Source organism: Dendrobates tinctorius, unplaced genomic scaffold (assembly GCF_039654945.1).
Source record: "Dendrobates tinctorius isolate UK_male_01 unplaced genomic scaffold, ASM3965494v1 ptg000008l, whole genome shotgun sequence".
In the NCBI taxonomy this organism is placed as follows: Eukaryota; Metazoa; Chordata; class Amphibia; order Anura; family Dendrobatidae; genus Dendrobates; species Dendrobates tinctorius.
In genome coordinates, this window is record NW_027361676.1 from 40,922,959 (window position 1) to 40,940,082 (window position 17,124).

At 45.1% G+C, this 17,124-nt stretch overlaps 1 protein-coding gene across 2 annotated transcripts in view; it reads left to right on the top strand.

Annotated features, from left to right (window-relative positions):
- The window catches only part of PALLD (palladin, cytoskeletal associated protein), a 260,746-nt gene that overhangs the window by 159,272 nt on the left and 84,350 nt on the right, over positions 1–17,124 (top strand). The gene's annotated exons all lie outside the window — the stretch shown is intronic.

A 17,124-nucleotide genomic window follows, 5' to 3' on the forward strand; every position in this document is an offset into this window, starting at 1 on the left:
TAATATATATCTCTACACACAATGTATTCACACATCTATTCATATGTATATATGTGTGTATGTGTGTGTGTGTGTGTGTGTGTGTATATATATATATATTGTGTTTTAATCTTTGTCTACACACCCACAACACATTTGGGAACTTTTTTTTATTCCTAAATACATACAGTACAGACCAAAAGTTTGGACACACCTTCTCATTCAAAGAGTTTTTTTTATTTTCATGACTATGAAAATTGTAGATTCACTCTGAAGGCATCAAAACTATGAATTAACACATGTGGAATTATATAATTAACAAAAAAGTGTGAAACAACGGAAAATATGTCTTATATTCTAGGTTCTTCAAAGTAGCCACCTTTCGCTTTGATTACTGCTTTGCACACTCTTGGCATTCTCTTGATGAGCTTCAAGAGGTAGTCACTGGAAATGGTTTTCACTTCACAGGTGTGCCCCGTCAGGTTTAATAAGAGGGATTTCTTGCCTTATAAATGAGGTTGGGACCCTCAGTTGTGTTGTGCAGAAGTCTGGTGGATACACAGCTGAGGGTATGTGCACACGGTGCGGATTCTGCTGCGTTGTACAGTACCTTTATTTCCTATGGAAATTAAAAAAAGCTGTGCACATGCTGTGGATTTTTCCGCGGTTTACAATCCGCAGCATGTCAATTGTTTGGTGCAGAAACGCTGCAGTTTTACACCTCATCCATTATGAGGTATAAAACTGCAGGGCAAAACCGAATTTACCTGCGGTTTTCTCTCCAAAATCCGCACACCAAAAAAACTACGTGTGCACATAGCCTGACAGTCCTACTGAATAGACTGTTAGCTGCTTTTTTCTAGCCATAATACAAATTCTAAGAAAAGAAAAACTAGTGGCCATCATTACTTTAAGAAATGAAGGTCAGTCAGTCCTAAAAATTGGGAAAACTTTGAAAGTGTCCCCAAGTGCAGTGGCAAAAACCATCAAGCGCTACAAAGAAACTGACTCTCATGAGGACCGCCCCAGGAAAGGAAGACCAAGAGTCACCTCTACTGCGGAGGATAAGTTCATCCAAGTCACCAGCCTCAGAAATCGCAGGTTATCAGCAGCTCAGATTAGAGACCAGGTCTATGCCACACAGAGTTCTAGCAGCAGACACATCTCTACAACAAGTGTTAGGCTATGTGCACACTTCGCGTTTTTTTTCCGCGTTTTTGCAGCGGTTTTAAACATGCGATTTTGCCGCGAAAAATAAGCATCCCATGTAGTCCTATGAGATTCCGCAGAGCTGTGCTAATTCTGCGTTTTTTTCCCGTGGCAGAATCGCTTCGCGGTAAAAAACGCAGCATGCTCATTAATTTAGCGGAATCGCGGCGATCCCGCACCCATAGGATTGCATTGTTCCGCTTACTTCCCACATGTGGCTGTGCACACCATGCGAAAGTAAGCAGAACATTTGCGGATGATACCCACGGTCCAGAGGAGAGGAGACTGTCCTCTGGGCTCTGGGTACCATATCCTTGTAAAAAATAGAATTTAAATAAAAAAATATTGTTATTCTCACCTTCCGGCGTCCCGCGCAGCCTTCCCGCCTCTCAACACACTCCCGGTCCCAGTAATCCTTTGCGAGAATGACAGCGATGACGTTGAGATCGAGCGCAACGTCTCGCGGTCATTCGCGCAAAGGATTACTGCGACCGGGAGCGTGGAGAGAGGCGGGAAGGCTGCGCGGGACGCCGGAAGGTGAGAATACCAATATTTTTTATTTTTTTTACATTTTATCTTTTACAACTGACGCTGCATGGGCGGCCTCAGTAGTAAAAAGTTGGTCACACTAGTCAAACACTTATGTTTGATGAGTGTGACCAACCTGTCAATCAGTTCTCCAAGCGATGCTACAGATCGCTTGGAAAACGCTAGCATTCTTCAAGCTAATTACGCTTGCAAATCGCTAGTTTTTCCGCTGGAAAATCGGGGGAATTTAAAATGCGATTTTCCCGCGGAATGGAATCCGGAATTCTCACGTTAACTTCCGCGAGAGTTCCGCTACGTGTGAACCCAGCCTTAAGAGGAGACTTTGTGCAGCAGGCCTTCATGGTAAAATAGCTGCTAGGAAACCACTGCTAAGGACAGGCAACAAGCAGAAGAGACTGGTTTGGGCTAAAGAACACAAGGAATGGACATTAGACCAGTGGAAATCTGTGCTTTGGTCTGATGAGTCCAAATTTGAGATCTTTCGTTCCAACGACCGTGTCTTTGTGCGACGCAGAAAAGGTGAACAGATGGACTCTACGTGCCTGATTCCCACCATGAAGCATGGAGGAGGTGTGGGGGTGCTTTGCTGGTGACACTGTTGGGGATTTATTCAAAATTGAAGATATACTGAACCAGCATGGCTACCACAGCATCTTTGCAGCGGCATGCTATTCCATCCGGTTTGCGTTTAATGCGACCATCATTTATTTTTCAACAGGACAATGACCCCAAACACACCTCCAGGCTGTGTACGGGCTATTTGACCAAGAAGGAGAGTGATGGGGTGCTACGCCAGATGATCTGGCCTCCACAGTCACCAGACCTGAACCCAATCGAGATGGTTTGGGCTGTAAATTCATACATTGTCTTAGTTCTCCTCAAGGAGGCGCTGCAGATTAGGGCTTTGCTCCTCGATAATGCACCAGAGATGGCAGTGGGGTTCCCAGCGCATGGATGGCAGTGGGGTTCCCAGCGCATGGATGGCAGTGGGGTTCCCAGCGCATGGATGGCAGTGGGGTTCCCAGCGCATGGATGGCAGTGGGGTTCCCAGCGCATGGATGGCAGTGGGGTTCCCAGCGCATGGATGGCAGTGGGGTTCCCAGCGCATGGATGACAGTGGGGTTCCCAGCGCAGGGATGGCAGTGGGGTTCCCAGCGCAGGGATGGCAGTGGGGTTCCCAGCGCAGGGATGGCAGTGGGGTTCCCAGCGCAGGGATGGCAGTGGGGTTCCCAGTGCAGAGATGATAATGGGGTTCCCATCAGCCTCAGGTGTGAGAAGGGATTGGACATGGTGTTTGCAGTTCAGATTGTTCCATGCTGCTGTATATCTGAATATATCATGCCTCAGGCCCCTTGGGCCGTTTATAGCCCTCGATGACCTTTTATCCGGCCCCTAGACAGATTCCTGGGGGTCACAGTTCTTGGGCCGGCAGCTGTAATCTGATGTCCGCCGGCACATTAATTTCTTCTTGCTCTTTGAACACGAGCACCCATTGAACTGAGCGCTGAGTTGCGTGCAATGAAAGCTACGTCCTGACACCAGTGCCAGCGTGGTTTGTATGGCCCTCAAGGATGGTATAAATATTCAATGGCACTCGTTAAAGGAAAGGTTCCCAACTGTAACTGCTGGACAATGTAGTGCACATGCTCCAGGCCTGTAATTGTGGGATACACACAGACATGCAGAAAGGAACCTGCAATGGGTCATAACTGGTTAGAGCCACGCAGACTGGCGATCGGCCTGGGGCAGTGCAGGTTCACGCTGTGGAGAGAAAGATTTGTTTAAAATTGGGTTTTGCAGACAAAAATACTGAAAGTTTCCTGGCAGAAGGAATGTATTCTTAAGGAACGCTGGGAAGGAGAATGAAGGAGACGGCCTTCTAATGATGTGTTTACAGAAACTTGGAGAGAAGACTTGGAGGGATGGATTTTGGAAGGAGACCAGCATATGCTTAGACAGCATGCTATGTCCTAAACTGGGGGCTTATACCTGAACCATGACTTTTAGGGGTACAGTGTTTAATTGGGTGTGTGCTGTCAATGAAAGGCTTTCTGATTGCGCTTGTTTCTGGTTATGTGGAGATTTGTGTGTCATGTCTGTGCAGCTTATTGCTACAGTGAAGCATTGTGGAGTGGATGTAAGGTAAGGAGATTTTCAGACCTCCCGTCCAGTGATCAAATATTACAAACCTGGCCGATGGACGCGGAGTCCTGCAAATCGTTTCTCCAATCTCCAACCTTAGACTGAGTTCACACGTCGCGTTTTTTTCGCGTTGGTTTTAAACTCGCGATTTTGCCGCAAAAACGCGAAAAATAAGCATACCATGCATTCCTATGGGATTCCACAATGCTGTGCTAATGCGTTTTTTTCCGCGGCGGAATCGCTTCGCTGTAAAAAAACGCAGCATGCTCATTAATTTAGCGGAATCGCGGCAATCCTGCACCCATAGGAATGCATTGTTCTGCTTACTTTCCGCATGTGGCTGTGCCCACCATGCGAAAAGTAAGCAGAACATTTGCGGATGGTACCCACGGTCCGGAGGAGAGGCGACTGTCCTCCGGGCTCTGGGTACCATATCCCTGTAAAAAATAATAAAAAAAAATATAAAAATATTGTTATTCTCACCTTCCGGCGTCCCGCGCAGCCTTCCCGCCTCTCTCCATGCTCCCGGCATCTTCCGGTCCCAGTAATCCTTTGCGAGAATGACGTCTCGTGGTCACTCGCGCAAAGGATTACTGGGACCGGAAGATGCCGGGAGCGTGGAGAGAGGCGGGAAGGCTTCGCGGGACGCCGGAAGGTGAGAATAACAATATTTTTATTTTTTTTAATTATTTTTTACACCCTATCTTTTACTACTGATGCTGCATATGCAGCATCAGTAGTAAAAAGTTGGTCACACTTGTCAAACACTGTGTTTGACGAATGTGACCAACATGTCAATCAGTTCTCCAAGTGATGCTCCAGATCGCTTGGAAAACACTAGCATACTGCAAGCTAATTACGCTTGCAAATCGCTAGTTTTCCCGCGGAATGGAATTCTCGCGGTAACTTCCGCGAGAGTTCTGCTAGTCTTAAGTTCAGAACAATGTCTACTCTCATTATTCATGACCTAGGTCATGTCACATGATTGTATTTTTTTATATGAGAAAATCAGGTCGATTATATTAATTAGAATTTGATCAAATTCTCTCATTTGTGAAGAAGATGGGGGAAAAAAATGTCTCCATTCTGTCAGTGAAAATCGGACTGCACTCAGATGTCAGACAGACTCTGTCCGAGGAAAGAATCGGACATGTGCACTGCACAGCCTCATAGAATAACATTGGTCCAAGGCCGATCCAATGTTATTGTCAGATCATACTCTGCTCAAAAATGTGGTAGTCTGCATGAGCCCTAAAACCAACCTCCTGATTACACCCCAATTGTGCGGTGGAACAGTTTCCCACCAAGTCGTGGATTCTACCAGACATTTTTGGTGTCTGTGGTATTTGGCATTAGCAGCTACCTTCAGTCCTTTAATTTAAAGAAAGTGGTGCATTACTTAGCCTGAGTACCCTTGACCCTGTCTGTTGTGAACATTGCTTAAAACTTTACTTTTGCCCATTTTTCCTGCTTCCAACCTGTGGAACTCACTATTCATTGCTGCCTATTATATCCCACGCCAGGTACCATTGTAGCGAGATAACCGATGTTATTCACTTACATGGAATTAGCTTTGTACTGTGTGCTTGTTTAAAAGCAGGTCTGACATCATATCTTATAACATTATCTGCCTATATGAAGCAATATATTTCTTATTTTTGAAGCATATACACCAGTCTTTTCTGGTATAAAAGAACTATTTATAAAAGTATATAGTTTGTATTGTAAAATCTGGTGACAGACCCTGTGTAATCCCTCTTTGATAGTGGGCAATGAATGCAGTGAGCAGGCACGATAAACAGGAGCAGACATTCTGGGGGACATCGATGGCTGCAGTTGGCGTTCCTCCTTGTTTTTTAATGCCTTCGACATGAGTAAGCATGTAACTGCGGTGGCATTGTTCTGGCAATTCCTAACCCAACTGTTTTACTATAGACGCTCTCAAAACATTTGTGCAGATTAGTCCAACGGGTCTCAGACTATTCAGCTTTGTGTTGTGGATCTACATTGTTCCACTTCTTCAGATGTTGTATTATGGAGGTAGTCACCGCCTGTGACTCACATAGTGTGCAGGCAATGCAGACACAGGACTGATGACATAATGATTGTGTATGCAGTGTGATGACTCACACACTCTGTACAGACTATCACATTCTACAGATTAGCCTCCTCCTGATTAGCCAGGTCATTGCTTGGTTCCTATGCCACCTTGGCATGTGTGACCTCGTACCAGACTCCTCTTACAAATAACTTGACTTTTTTTCCCCCACAAAAGCAGATCAATGCTGTTAAACAGGAAAGAAAATAACCTGCCGATATCATGCACTGTAGTTTATCACTTTTAATCTGCAAGCTCTGCGTTGAACGAAGCTATAATGCGACACCTAAATCTAGCATCCCTGGGAACATAAGCTCCCAGCCATTGTCTGCCCCCCAGAAAGGAGCAGAGAGCACATGACAGAAATGAATCCCCCCCTCCCTGTCCATATCCCCATCACACATCCTCCATCCCATAGGCACATCTTCCCTCTTAAAGGGATCTCCTATATGGAAGTTAGGGCAAATCCCTCAGCGCTCTGATACTGACCCCATGCCTCTCTTAAAGGGATCCCAAGTATGGAATTAGGACTGTTCCACTCAGCGCTGAGGTTCTGACCCCAGGGTCTCTTAAAGGGATCCCCGGTACAGAAGTGAGGGCAAATCTGATCTGCGTTTTGGTACTGACCACAGGCCTCTCTTAAAGGGATCCCCGGTATGGAAGTTAGGGCAATTCTACTCAGTGTTTTGGTTCTGACCCCAGGCTCTTTAAAGGGATCCCTGATATGGAAGTCAGGGCAATTGCCTTCAAATTCTCTGGTGCTGACCCCAGGCCTCTCTTAAAGAGATCCCCGGTATGGAAGTTGGGACCGTTCCACTCAGCGCTGTGGTTCTGACCCCAGGATTCTATTAAAAGGATCATTAGTATGCAAGTAAGAGCAAATCTACTCAGCGCTCTGTTTCTGACCCCCGGCCCCTCTAAAAGGGATCCCCGGTATGGAAGTGAGGGCAAATCCACTTTGTGCTTTGGTACTGACCCCAGGCCTCTCTTAAAGGGATCTCCGGTATGCAAGTTAGGCTGGAGTCACACTAACCTGAGCAAAATACGGTCAGTATTTTACATGCGTAATACGGATGACAGACCCCTAAATAGTGCTCCGTATGTCATCCGTAATCAAGGTGTGGTCGCGTATTTTGCGCATGTCAACATCCGTATGTAATCCGTATGGCATCCGTATGGTGAGATTTTCTCGCAGGCTTGCAAAATGGACATATAATGGAGCCCTATGACAGTTTTAATAAAGAAATGAAAGAATAGATATAGACACATAGAATGCATATACACTCACTGGCCACTTTATTAGGTACACCTGTCCAACTGTGTGTTAAGACTTAATTTCTAATCAGCCAATCACATGGCGGCAACTCAGTGCATTTAGGCATGTAGACATGGTCAAGACAATCTCCTGCAGTTCAAACCGAGCATCAGTATGGGGAAGAAAGGTGATTTGAGTGCCTTTGAACGTGGCATGATTGTTGGTGCCAGAAGGGCTGGTCTGAGAATTTCAGAAACTGCTGATCTACTGGGATTTTCATGCACAACCATCTCTAGGGTTTACAGAGAATGGTCCGAAAAAGAAAAAAAATCCAGTGAGCGGCAGTTCTGTGGCCGGAAATGCCATGTTGATGCCAGAGGTCAGAGGAGAATGGGCAGACTGGTTCGAGCTGATAGAAAGGCAACAGTGACTCAAATTGCCACCCGTTACAACCAAGGTAGGCAGAAGAGCATCTCTGAACGCACAGTGCGTCGAACTTTGAGGCAGATGGGCTACAGCAGCAGAAGACCACACTGGGTACCACTCCTCTCAGCTAAGAACAGGAAACTGAGGCTAAAATTTGCACAAGCTCATCGAAATTGGACAGTAGAAGATTGGAAAAACGTTGCCTGGTCTGATGAGTCTCGATTTCTGCTGCGACATTCGGATGGTAGGGTCAGAATTTGGCGTAAACAACATGAAAGCATGGATCCATCCTGCCTTGTATCAACGGTTCAGGCTGGTGGTGGTGGTGTCATGGTGTGGGGAATTTTTTCTGGGCACTCTTTGGGCCCCTTGGTACCAATTGAGCATCGTTGCAACGCCACAGCCTACCTGAGTATTGTTGCTGACCATGTCCATCCCTTTATGACCACAATGTACCCAACATCTGATGGCTACTTTCAGCAGGATAATGCGCCATGTCATAAAGCTCGAATCATCTCAGATTGGTTTCTTGAACATGACAATGAGTTTACTGTACTCAAATGGCCTCCTCAGTCACCAGATCTCAATCCAATAGAGCATCTTTGGGATGTGGTGGAACGGGAGATTCGCATCAGGGATGTGCAGCCGACAAATCTGCGCCAACTGTGTGATGCCATCATGTCAATATGGTCCAAAATCTCTGAGGAATGCTTCCAGCACCTTGTTGAATCTCTGCCACGAAGAATTGAGGCAGTTCTGAAGGCAAAAGGGGGTCCAACCCCTTACTAGCATGGTGTACCTAATAAAGTGGCCAGTGAGTGTATATATAATATAATGTATGTATTCTATGTGTATATATCTATTCTTTCGTTTCTTTATTAAACCTGTCAGTGTGAGTTTACTGTATCATGCACTGAATTGCCGGCTTTTCTAAAAGACACCGGGTGCGTATTTCTCGCAAGTCACATGTGTGGTCCGTGTGTAATCCGTATTTTTTGCGCACCCATAGACTTGCATTGGCGTATTACGGGCGTAGTACGCTGACAATCGCAGCATGCTGCGATTGGCACGGAGCGTAGAATACGGATGAGAAATATACGGCTGGTGCGAGGGACCCCATAGAGAATCACTGGTCCGTGTCTAATGCGTGCTTTTAGCGCCTCTCACTCAGCCGTATTCCTCGCCAGTGTGACTCCGGCCTTAGGGTAAATCCCTCAGCGCTCTAATTCTCACCCCAGGCTTCTATTAAAGGGATCATTGGTATGGAAGTTAGGACAGTCCCAGGCTCTGGTTCTGACCCCAAGGTGATGGGATGATGTGGGATATTAGGGGTAGTAGTCCGGTGGCTCTGGCTGATGGGATGATGTGGGATATTAGGGGTAGTAGTCTGGTGACTTTGGCTGATGGGATGATGTGGGATATTAAGGGTAGCAGTCCGGTGGCTCTGGCTGGCGGAATCATGTGGGATATTAGGGGTAGTAGTCCGGTGGCTCTAGCTGACGGGATGATGTGGGATATTAGGGGTAGTAGTTCGGCAGTTTTTGCTGCGGTGTACAGTACCATGATTCCCTATGGGAATCAAAAACCGCAGTGCAGACGGTGCGGAATTTTCCGCTCTGATTATCTGCGGTTTTCAATCCGCAGAAAGAATTGACATGTCAATTCTTTCTGCGGATTCTGCTGCGGTTTGCCATCTCTTCCATTGAGGAGATGAAAAACCGCAGGGCAAAACCGCAGAGCAATCCGCAGGTAAAACCGCAGGTCTTTTGACCTGCGGTTTCACCTGTGGATTTTACAAAATCCGCGCTGATGAATCCACACCACAATCCGCAGCGTGTGCACACCGCCTAATACTTTAGTGTTTCCCATTGCACAAGCACCAAGAACCAGCTAATGAAATAGTTTCCATCAGATTAGGGCTATGCTCATACATTTCTACATCTAGTGAAAGTAAAGCATAAGGACAGTGCGAGTACACTAAATTTGCCCATTCGTCGTTGGCCAATTTCTCCCCTATATATGAACGCTTGTCCAAGTGTTCATGTGTTCTCTGCAAGAACAGAGTAAAAAGCTGTCACTGTCTCCTGCCAGATGTGAACAAAAGGTTGGAGTTCATGAATTTTTGGACTGTTCTCTCCCCCGACACTACCTGCCTAGGGGAGTCGGGAGGCCTCCATACACATTAGACGATTTGCCTGGCGGATCCGTCTTTTTTCCCATAGACTTGTATTAGCGACGGATGGCCTTCCTTTTCATCTGTCGTGTGACGGATCCGTTGGGGGATCGACATCCGTCGGCTGTGAAAAACGTCCATATGAACGTTTTTTGTCTCCGTCGAAAATACGGACAGCGACAGATCCATAGCCGACCGTCGTCTGCTAGAATGGATGCCTATGGGCGGTGGATCCATCGCCGTTCGTCATATGACGGAATCCAGCGACTGATTCCGTTTTTTTTTTCTACTGAGCATGCCCGGAAGAATTTCCATTCCCTTAATTTAACCCCAAAAGCCGTTCTGGCACTGAAAATTCTCTCCCTCTCCCCCCCCCCCTCTCTCTTTTTCTCTCTCTCTCTCCCTCCCTCTCTCGCTTTGACAAAAAACGGATCCGGTGCATCAGTTTTTTGCCAATTTTCACTGGATCCGTTTTTTCACACTTTGACGGATTTTGACCGACGCCAAAAGACTGAAGCGTGAAATAGGCCTTAGGCCGCTTTCACATTTCAGGCTTTCGGTATCCGGCATGGTGCGGCAAAAAACCGGACTGCCGGATCCGGCGCCTGTTACGACCAGATCCGGCATTTTCCCCGTGCTGCTGCATTGGTGCCGCATTGCACCGGATGGCAATGCGGCGCGTCCGTTTTTTTCCGGATCCGGAGAAAATAGCCGGTCCGGTGTCAGGAAAAAACGTTGCATGTAACGTTTTTTCCCAACGCCGGACCGGTTTTTCGCACTGCGCATGCCCGGAAACCTTCTCTGCCAGGAATATATCCGGCGGAAAGAAGGATCCGGTGTCTGCGTTTGCGGCCGGATCCGGTAGTCCGGTTTTTCGCCGCACCATGCCGGATACCGAAAGCCTGAAGTGTGAAAGCGGCCTTAGGCATGTACATGGATACTATTTCTCTTTCTTGGGTTTGCTTTGAGCTTGCTGTTCCTTCACATATGTCCAGCAGAAGTCTGATCGCTTTCATGATTGGAAGCTATATTACCGTATATAGAATTGTTGAAGGTCGGAGCGATTACTTAAAGGGGTTGTGGGATGAGCATAATACATTTTAATTAACAGGTCTTGGCATAATAATGTCCACAATTGGGTGTGTAAACAATATTGTCCCTGTGCTGGGATAATCTTATACATGTACTCCTGCTGTGTAATGACTGTGTCTGACTGTGCAGGAACATGGTCTGATCATACCCCATCTCCTGGACAGGGGGGAAGCAAAACAGTAAGGAATATTTGAAGTTTTCAAGAACACAAAAGCAAAATAGGAATCTAGGAATTTCCTTTGGACAGAAATGCGGTAAGTCCCTAGTGACTTAATCACCAGTCAGCATAATGAGAAGCGTCATCACTATTTTAATGGTATTCGTCACTTTATTCCGTAGACACAACATAGCCGAGATGTTACATGAAGACGCAGGAAAGTGGCCGTGTCCTGTTGTCTAGGGTCACTGCGCAGATATGTGCGACATTCCAAGACAATGACTGGACTTCACTCCTTCTCCTCGTCTAAATTCCTTTTACTTGTGGCAATTATCATGTACAAAATCATTATATTGAGGCTCCAAACCATTGTGCAGGTAGACATGAGCAGAATAGCTTATTTGGATTTTCCACTTTATTTCCCCTCATATACACATCGATAGTAGAGGAGACAAGAACAGGAAAGACAACTCATCCGAAAGGGAGTATGGAGAAACCTAAGATTATTGTATCATGTAAACTCATGGCTTGAACTTAAAAACTTGCTTTAGCGTTGAACGACATCTGTAAAGGGAGGCGTAGCTGGAGCTTCTTATAGTTGCTATTGTTACTATGTAGCATACTTCACGGTGTTCTCTGCTTCATATTAGGGGATACGATATAGAAAAGCAGGACGCGGAAGGGGCGGACTATACAAAGTGTATAACTAACATGATGGAGAATAGTAGTTCTAACAGGTAGGGAAGAGGTAATGGGGGAGATCAGTAATACTGTGGTGGTTTTTTTTTTTTTTTGTTTTTTTTTATAGGAGTGGTGAATTGTTAGAAAGGTAAGGGCAAGCCTAAGGCCGGTTTCCCATTTGCGGTTGAGTCCACAGCGTTTGATGCACATACATCCGCATACGTCATGCGTACCTATCTTTAACATGGGGTGCGCAGGGACATGCGTTTTTATGCGTTCGGGTACGATTGCGTTGTTTCGCGGTATGCGGCGGGGTGCGTCGAACGCATTGTGTTGCATTTTTTGTGGCGTCAAATATCCGCAGTCATAAAAAAACGCATTACTGGCTATCGTAACGCAAGCGTACGCAACGACATGCGTACGCAAGAATTTACCTAAGACGCCCATTGGGCATGGCTTTTGTAAATTCAAAATTCGCCAGGAAATAGCATTTGCCTATCGTCCGCAAACGCATGCATGCGTTTTTGCATTTGGTTGCGGACGATACGCTGCGGACTCAACCACAGATGTGAACCTAGCCTAAGGCTGGGGTCACACTGCATTATGGCAGTTCGTTAACGCCACCATAGACCCCCATTATGTGGCGCAAAGCGGCAGGCGTTCGCGACGTGCCGTCATACACTGACTGAGCCTCGGACGAGGGCTGCAGCATATGAGGCTCCGTCACCGCTAGCATATATCATGTTATGCTATAGTGTTAACGCAGCCCGTCAGCGCTATGCGTTGAATGGGCTGTGTTATCGCTATGTGAACCTGGCCTAACACAAATTAGGGCAGCTTGGGAGTGATCTAAAAGACTGGTGTGGAAAGATAATAAGAGAAGATGATAGTAAACAGCCAAAGATGTGTGGATAAGCTCAGAAAATGTTTGAACGTCTAGATTTAGGCAGGACACAGGATCCTCAATATCTGACATGCTTTGAGTTTTACGGATCTCATTCTTGGATCTGTGATTCTAACAGATGTATGAATAGATCCATTCTGCTTAATGTCTCCACGTGCTGTCCAAAAATAATTCGGGCAGCACAGATGTGTGAATTCCCTGTCACAATAAACAGCATTTCCTCTTGATACTCTTCTCTCGTAGACGTAGAGCCTCTCTGACACACTTGTATTCAGCATTTTTAAAGCTTTGTTAAAAAAAACATGATATCTTTGTTTTTCATGCCTTATTTTTACAAGCATGTATGGTGGCATTTTGAGTATGTAAGATTTTAAACATTTTATTAGTTGTGGAGTGTTGTACGTCCTATAGAGAAGTCAGTAAGAAAAAAAAGCCATTACCAGAACATGCTGCATGCCACCGAACCTAGAAATTCTACAAAATGGCAAAAACGTAAGCACCGTGTATGTTGGCTTTATGATATGGTGATATTTTAGGGTAAGGGAGTAAAGTGAGGAACTGCACACCAAATGGCACAGAAGAATGCTTCAAGCACGATTTAATATTAGTCTCTCATGTCCATGATACACATGCCACATGTGAGATATACTAGAGTGGTTCCTGGTTTTGCCTTCTGGGGAAGCCCATCCCGGACCCTGGATATCCTAATGTATGCCCACTGACCAAATTTTATGTGCATGATGAAGACTGTCGTACATGAATCACCACTATATACTCCTGTAACCATTGCAATGTGAGTAATATGAGAAATAACAATAAAATGTGCTTTTGTTCCTTCCCTTACCCATTACATTCAGATTGGGGCAAAATGGTCCTTGCCATAGGAACTAGCACTCACCATAATCCATGGGAGAATCGCCTACTGTGCCCTTCACCTTTATCTTCTTACCATTACAGAATAGGTGGTGTCAGACACCCAGCACCGAACTGCTGATTTCTGCTCTGGAGGTGACCGGATGTGAACAGTGAAAGGAGCCTGCACAAGTCTGTTTAATGTGTAGTGGCTGTTACCGAAAATCACAGCGCAACCCCCAATCAAGTGATCTGTAAACAGTATTGGACCCACATAGCTCTGGTATGGATGACCCCAGCCTGATGGCCCCTATACGGCCCAATGATGCTTCGGCTAATTGTTCGGCCTATAGCCATTTTTGCAGAGTGCACCTGTGTTGTGTAAGAGAAAGCTGCTGGCTGACATGTCGGCTAGTGACTTATTTCTGGGAGAACAAAGCGATCAGCAGTCCAAACTCAAGCATTACTGAACGACCTCTTCCCAACAGTTACCCCCCATACATATGAGATTGTCAGCCAAACCCATCGTTAAATGAGGGTACGGCTGACTTAAGGCCCCCAAACACATTAAACTTAAAAATCAGCATCATAAGGCTGGAAAACCCCTTTTAGAAAAGCATCTGCATGTTTGATCTAAACCAGTAAAAAATCTGAAAAAGCTGCACTGCCATTATGTATTGTGGCTGAGAATGCAGCACATGAGTTCCCTTTATAACTACAGGCTGATGATGAAGGCTTCGGGCCTAATGAAGAAACTCCTGCGTGAGCTGCATCTCGGATTGCGGTTGCTGCCCAGCAGAATATGGCATCACCTATGGTTGGACACCACCATGTAGTGTTTCTATAGATCGTGTTGGAGATTTTACATATAAACCTATTACTAATTCAGCTTCCTGGCCCTTTAACCTTCTCTTATTTTCACAGTTTATATCTGGGATGTTGCTCCAGGGACACTAGTGACATTTCTGCAGCACGCACAGCTACCTTTTATGGCTCTCGCATAAGAGATTTGTTCAGCATTGTGCCCTTTTAAAGCTAGTCTGCTTGATGTACTGGATTTCTTGTTTTTATTTGGGACCGGGGTCAATCATGTTCCAGCGCGAGACACTTGACAGTCACTGGCGTTAATACCGTCTTTCCAAGTCCCCGGGGCTTATAGCGCTCTTCTACTTTCCTGCTGTACATAGTGTTGTGAATCAGTAAGAATCTAATATGGTCTTTGGCTGTGAGTGTTTCTGCTGGGTGATCATTCCTGTGAGAGCCGTCTCATGCTCACTTTTTTAGAATTACTGTAGGCGTAAAAACTGCTTATGTAGAATTAATTACAATTTTAACAAGAAGGAACAATTTTGTTTCTTGAGAATGGAGTCCTGTCTCCTGCTATGAATTGAGAGTTGTTTTCAAAGTTCCCAAAAATGAATGGAGAAGCATCTACATTCACAGTGGTGCGAGATGGATGCCCTGTCTCGAGATAGATGCAGGTCTCACATCTCACCTAAGGGTCGGCGCACACAACAGTTCTCTATTCATCTGAGAAAATCTGCCCAATTATTCTGATCAGGTTGATCAGAGTGGCATCAGTTTTTGGTGAGCATGTTCGCACTTCGACTAACTTAGTTACTTCACCTTAAAAATCATGGCATGAACATATTTTTTTTTTTTAGATTGAGAATGTAAAAAGATTTGCTGGGGCTTTCCACATCATCCATATAAATACAGAGGCATGACCTGGACCATGGTCGTCACTCAGCCTGCCTTTGTGTTCTGGGTAAGAACATTATATGCCCTTTAATTACAGGCATATGGAAGTATAAACCAATACTTTGTCATTATACGCTGCCACATACCTGTGGTTGTTACTTAAGCCATTTTAAAGAGAAAGAGACACTTATTGAAAAGGAATGATCCCTTAATCCTGCCATAATAGTACATCCCGGCTGTTACCTCAGATGGCCTTGTTTGCTCTGCGCACAACCTCCTTGTGGCTCTCAGGGTATTTTGTGCCATTATTACCTTGTCATAAAAGATTGGTGACCATTTGTGACGGTGACATAAGACAAGGCGGCCTGTTATTCTGTAAAGAATGCCTGTTACTCCTCCACTAGACGATGACAAGGCCTCATACTGTAGATATTACTGGACAGCTGTGGATATAAAACTTGTAATGTGAGGAGACTCAATACCATTGTAACCAGAAAAGCTCCCTATTGTCCTTACCCATGTCACTGTATAGTGAAGTCTGTTCTCCCCAGAGATTAGATGGACATGGAAAGTACCAACCACATAGACCGAACAAATAAGGACTGTTCACATCACGCCTTTTTCTGTGTATGCTGAGAAAGCTCCTGATGTACATGTCCAGAGGTTTCATTTAAGAGGCTGAGGGTAAAATAAAGTTAAAGAATAGTACAGGAGACCATGCTATTCCATCCCACTGTATCTAGGAAAATAATATATATTTTATTATAAAGGGAGGCCATGAATTACAGGCCTGTATTGAACCTAAAGCTTGGAAAGCTAATGTGACATCAATGAGAGTGTAGAGCCGCCTGCAGAGCATGTATCCCGAGAGAGGATTTGCTCCCCGTGGCAGAGAAAGAAGCTAAATCTGACCTTCGCAGGACAACTGTCTAATTAGTGGGATCAGATGTACCCCACCTCCGTGCACTTGCCTCTCTATTTTTCTTCCAAGTTCTATGAGAGACCTCTGTCCGACAATTAGTCAGTGAAATTTTGTGCTCTTGGGAGACGTAAGAAAGCAAAAATTAGTTCAGCTCACCCCTCATTGTTCTCAGTGGAACACAGCAAACTCGAGCAAGGACACGTCTCTGCCAAACGTCTTGATCCTCCCTGGGTCTATGCGGTAATCCCATGTAGGGTTTACTGTTAAGATGAATGTAGCAGCCATGTCAATGTTTTATTGGAAATAATAAAGATTTTGGATTTTATTCCTGGAGCTGGACTTTCCCTTCTTCTAAAGTATTCTCTTGGGAGAAACCCACATCACCACAACCTTACCTCTTTTCTTCACTGTTATTGTCATTTACTACAATCTTTATTATCATTATTGATCGGCTAAAGAGGCTCAAAACTTTCATGAGTTCCTGTGATTAGCTTGATTTTGTCACCCGATTTTATGGCTCACTTGATTCCCTGGTTAGCAAATCTTTGCGACCCATGTTTGGTGGCGAGTTTCAATGCCAGGCACATTGGCATCGTTCAGTGCTGGCACCACCAGTCAATACCAAGGGGGAGGTGTTGGGGAGGGTTTAGTGTTCAGTACATTAGCTTGGCTTGGGATCACCCAATTGACAATCGCAACCAAATTTGCTTAAAAGCAAACTTTTAATCTTCTTAGCAATGCAAAGTCGATAAATGCTCATAAAGGGTTATTTTACACACATTTAAGTCTACTTTCCAACACTGTTATTAAATAAATATAATCAAAGTTTGTTACTGGAAGGGTTGTGACTTGGGAGAATTACTGGATGACAGATAACAACTAAAATTATTAACGATCCATTTTCTTTACTTGGAACAAATTAGAAAAACAAGGGCGAGGTAATGATAATTAAAATAAGCATCGGGCCAATTGTGTCATCTAACA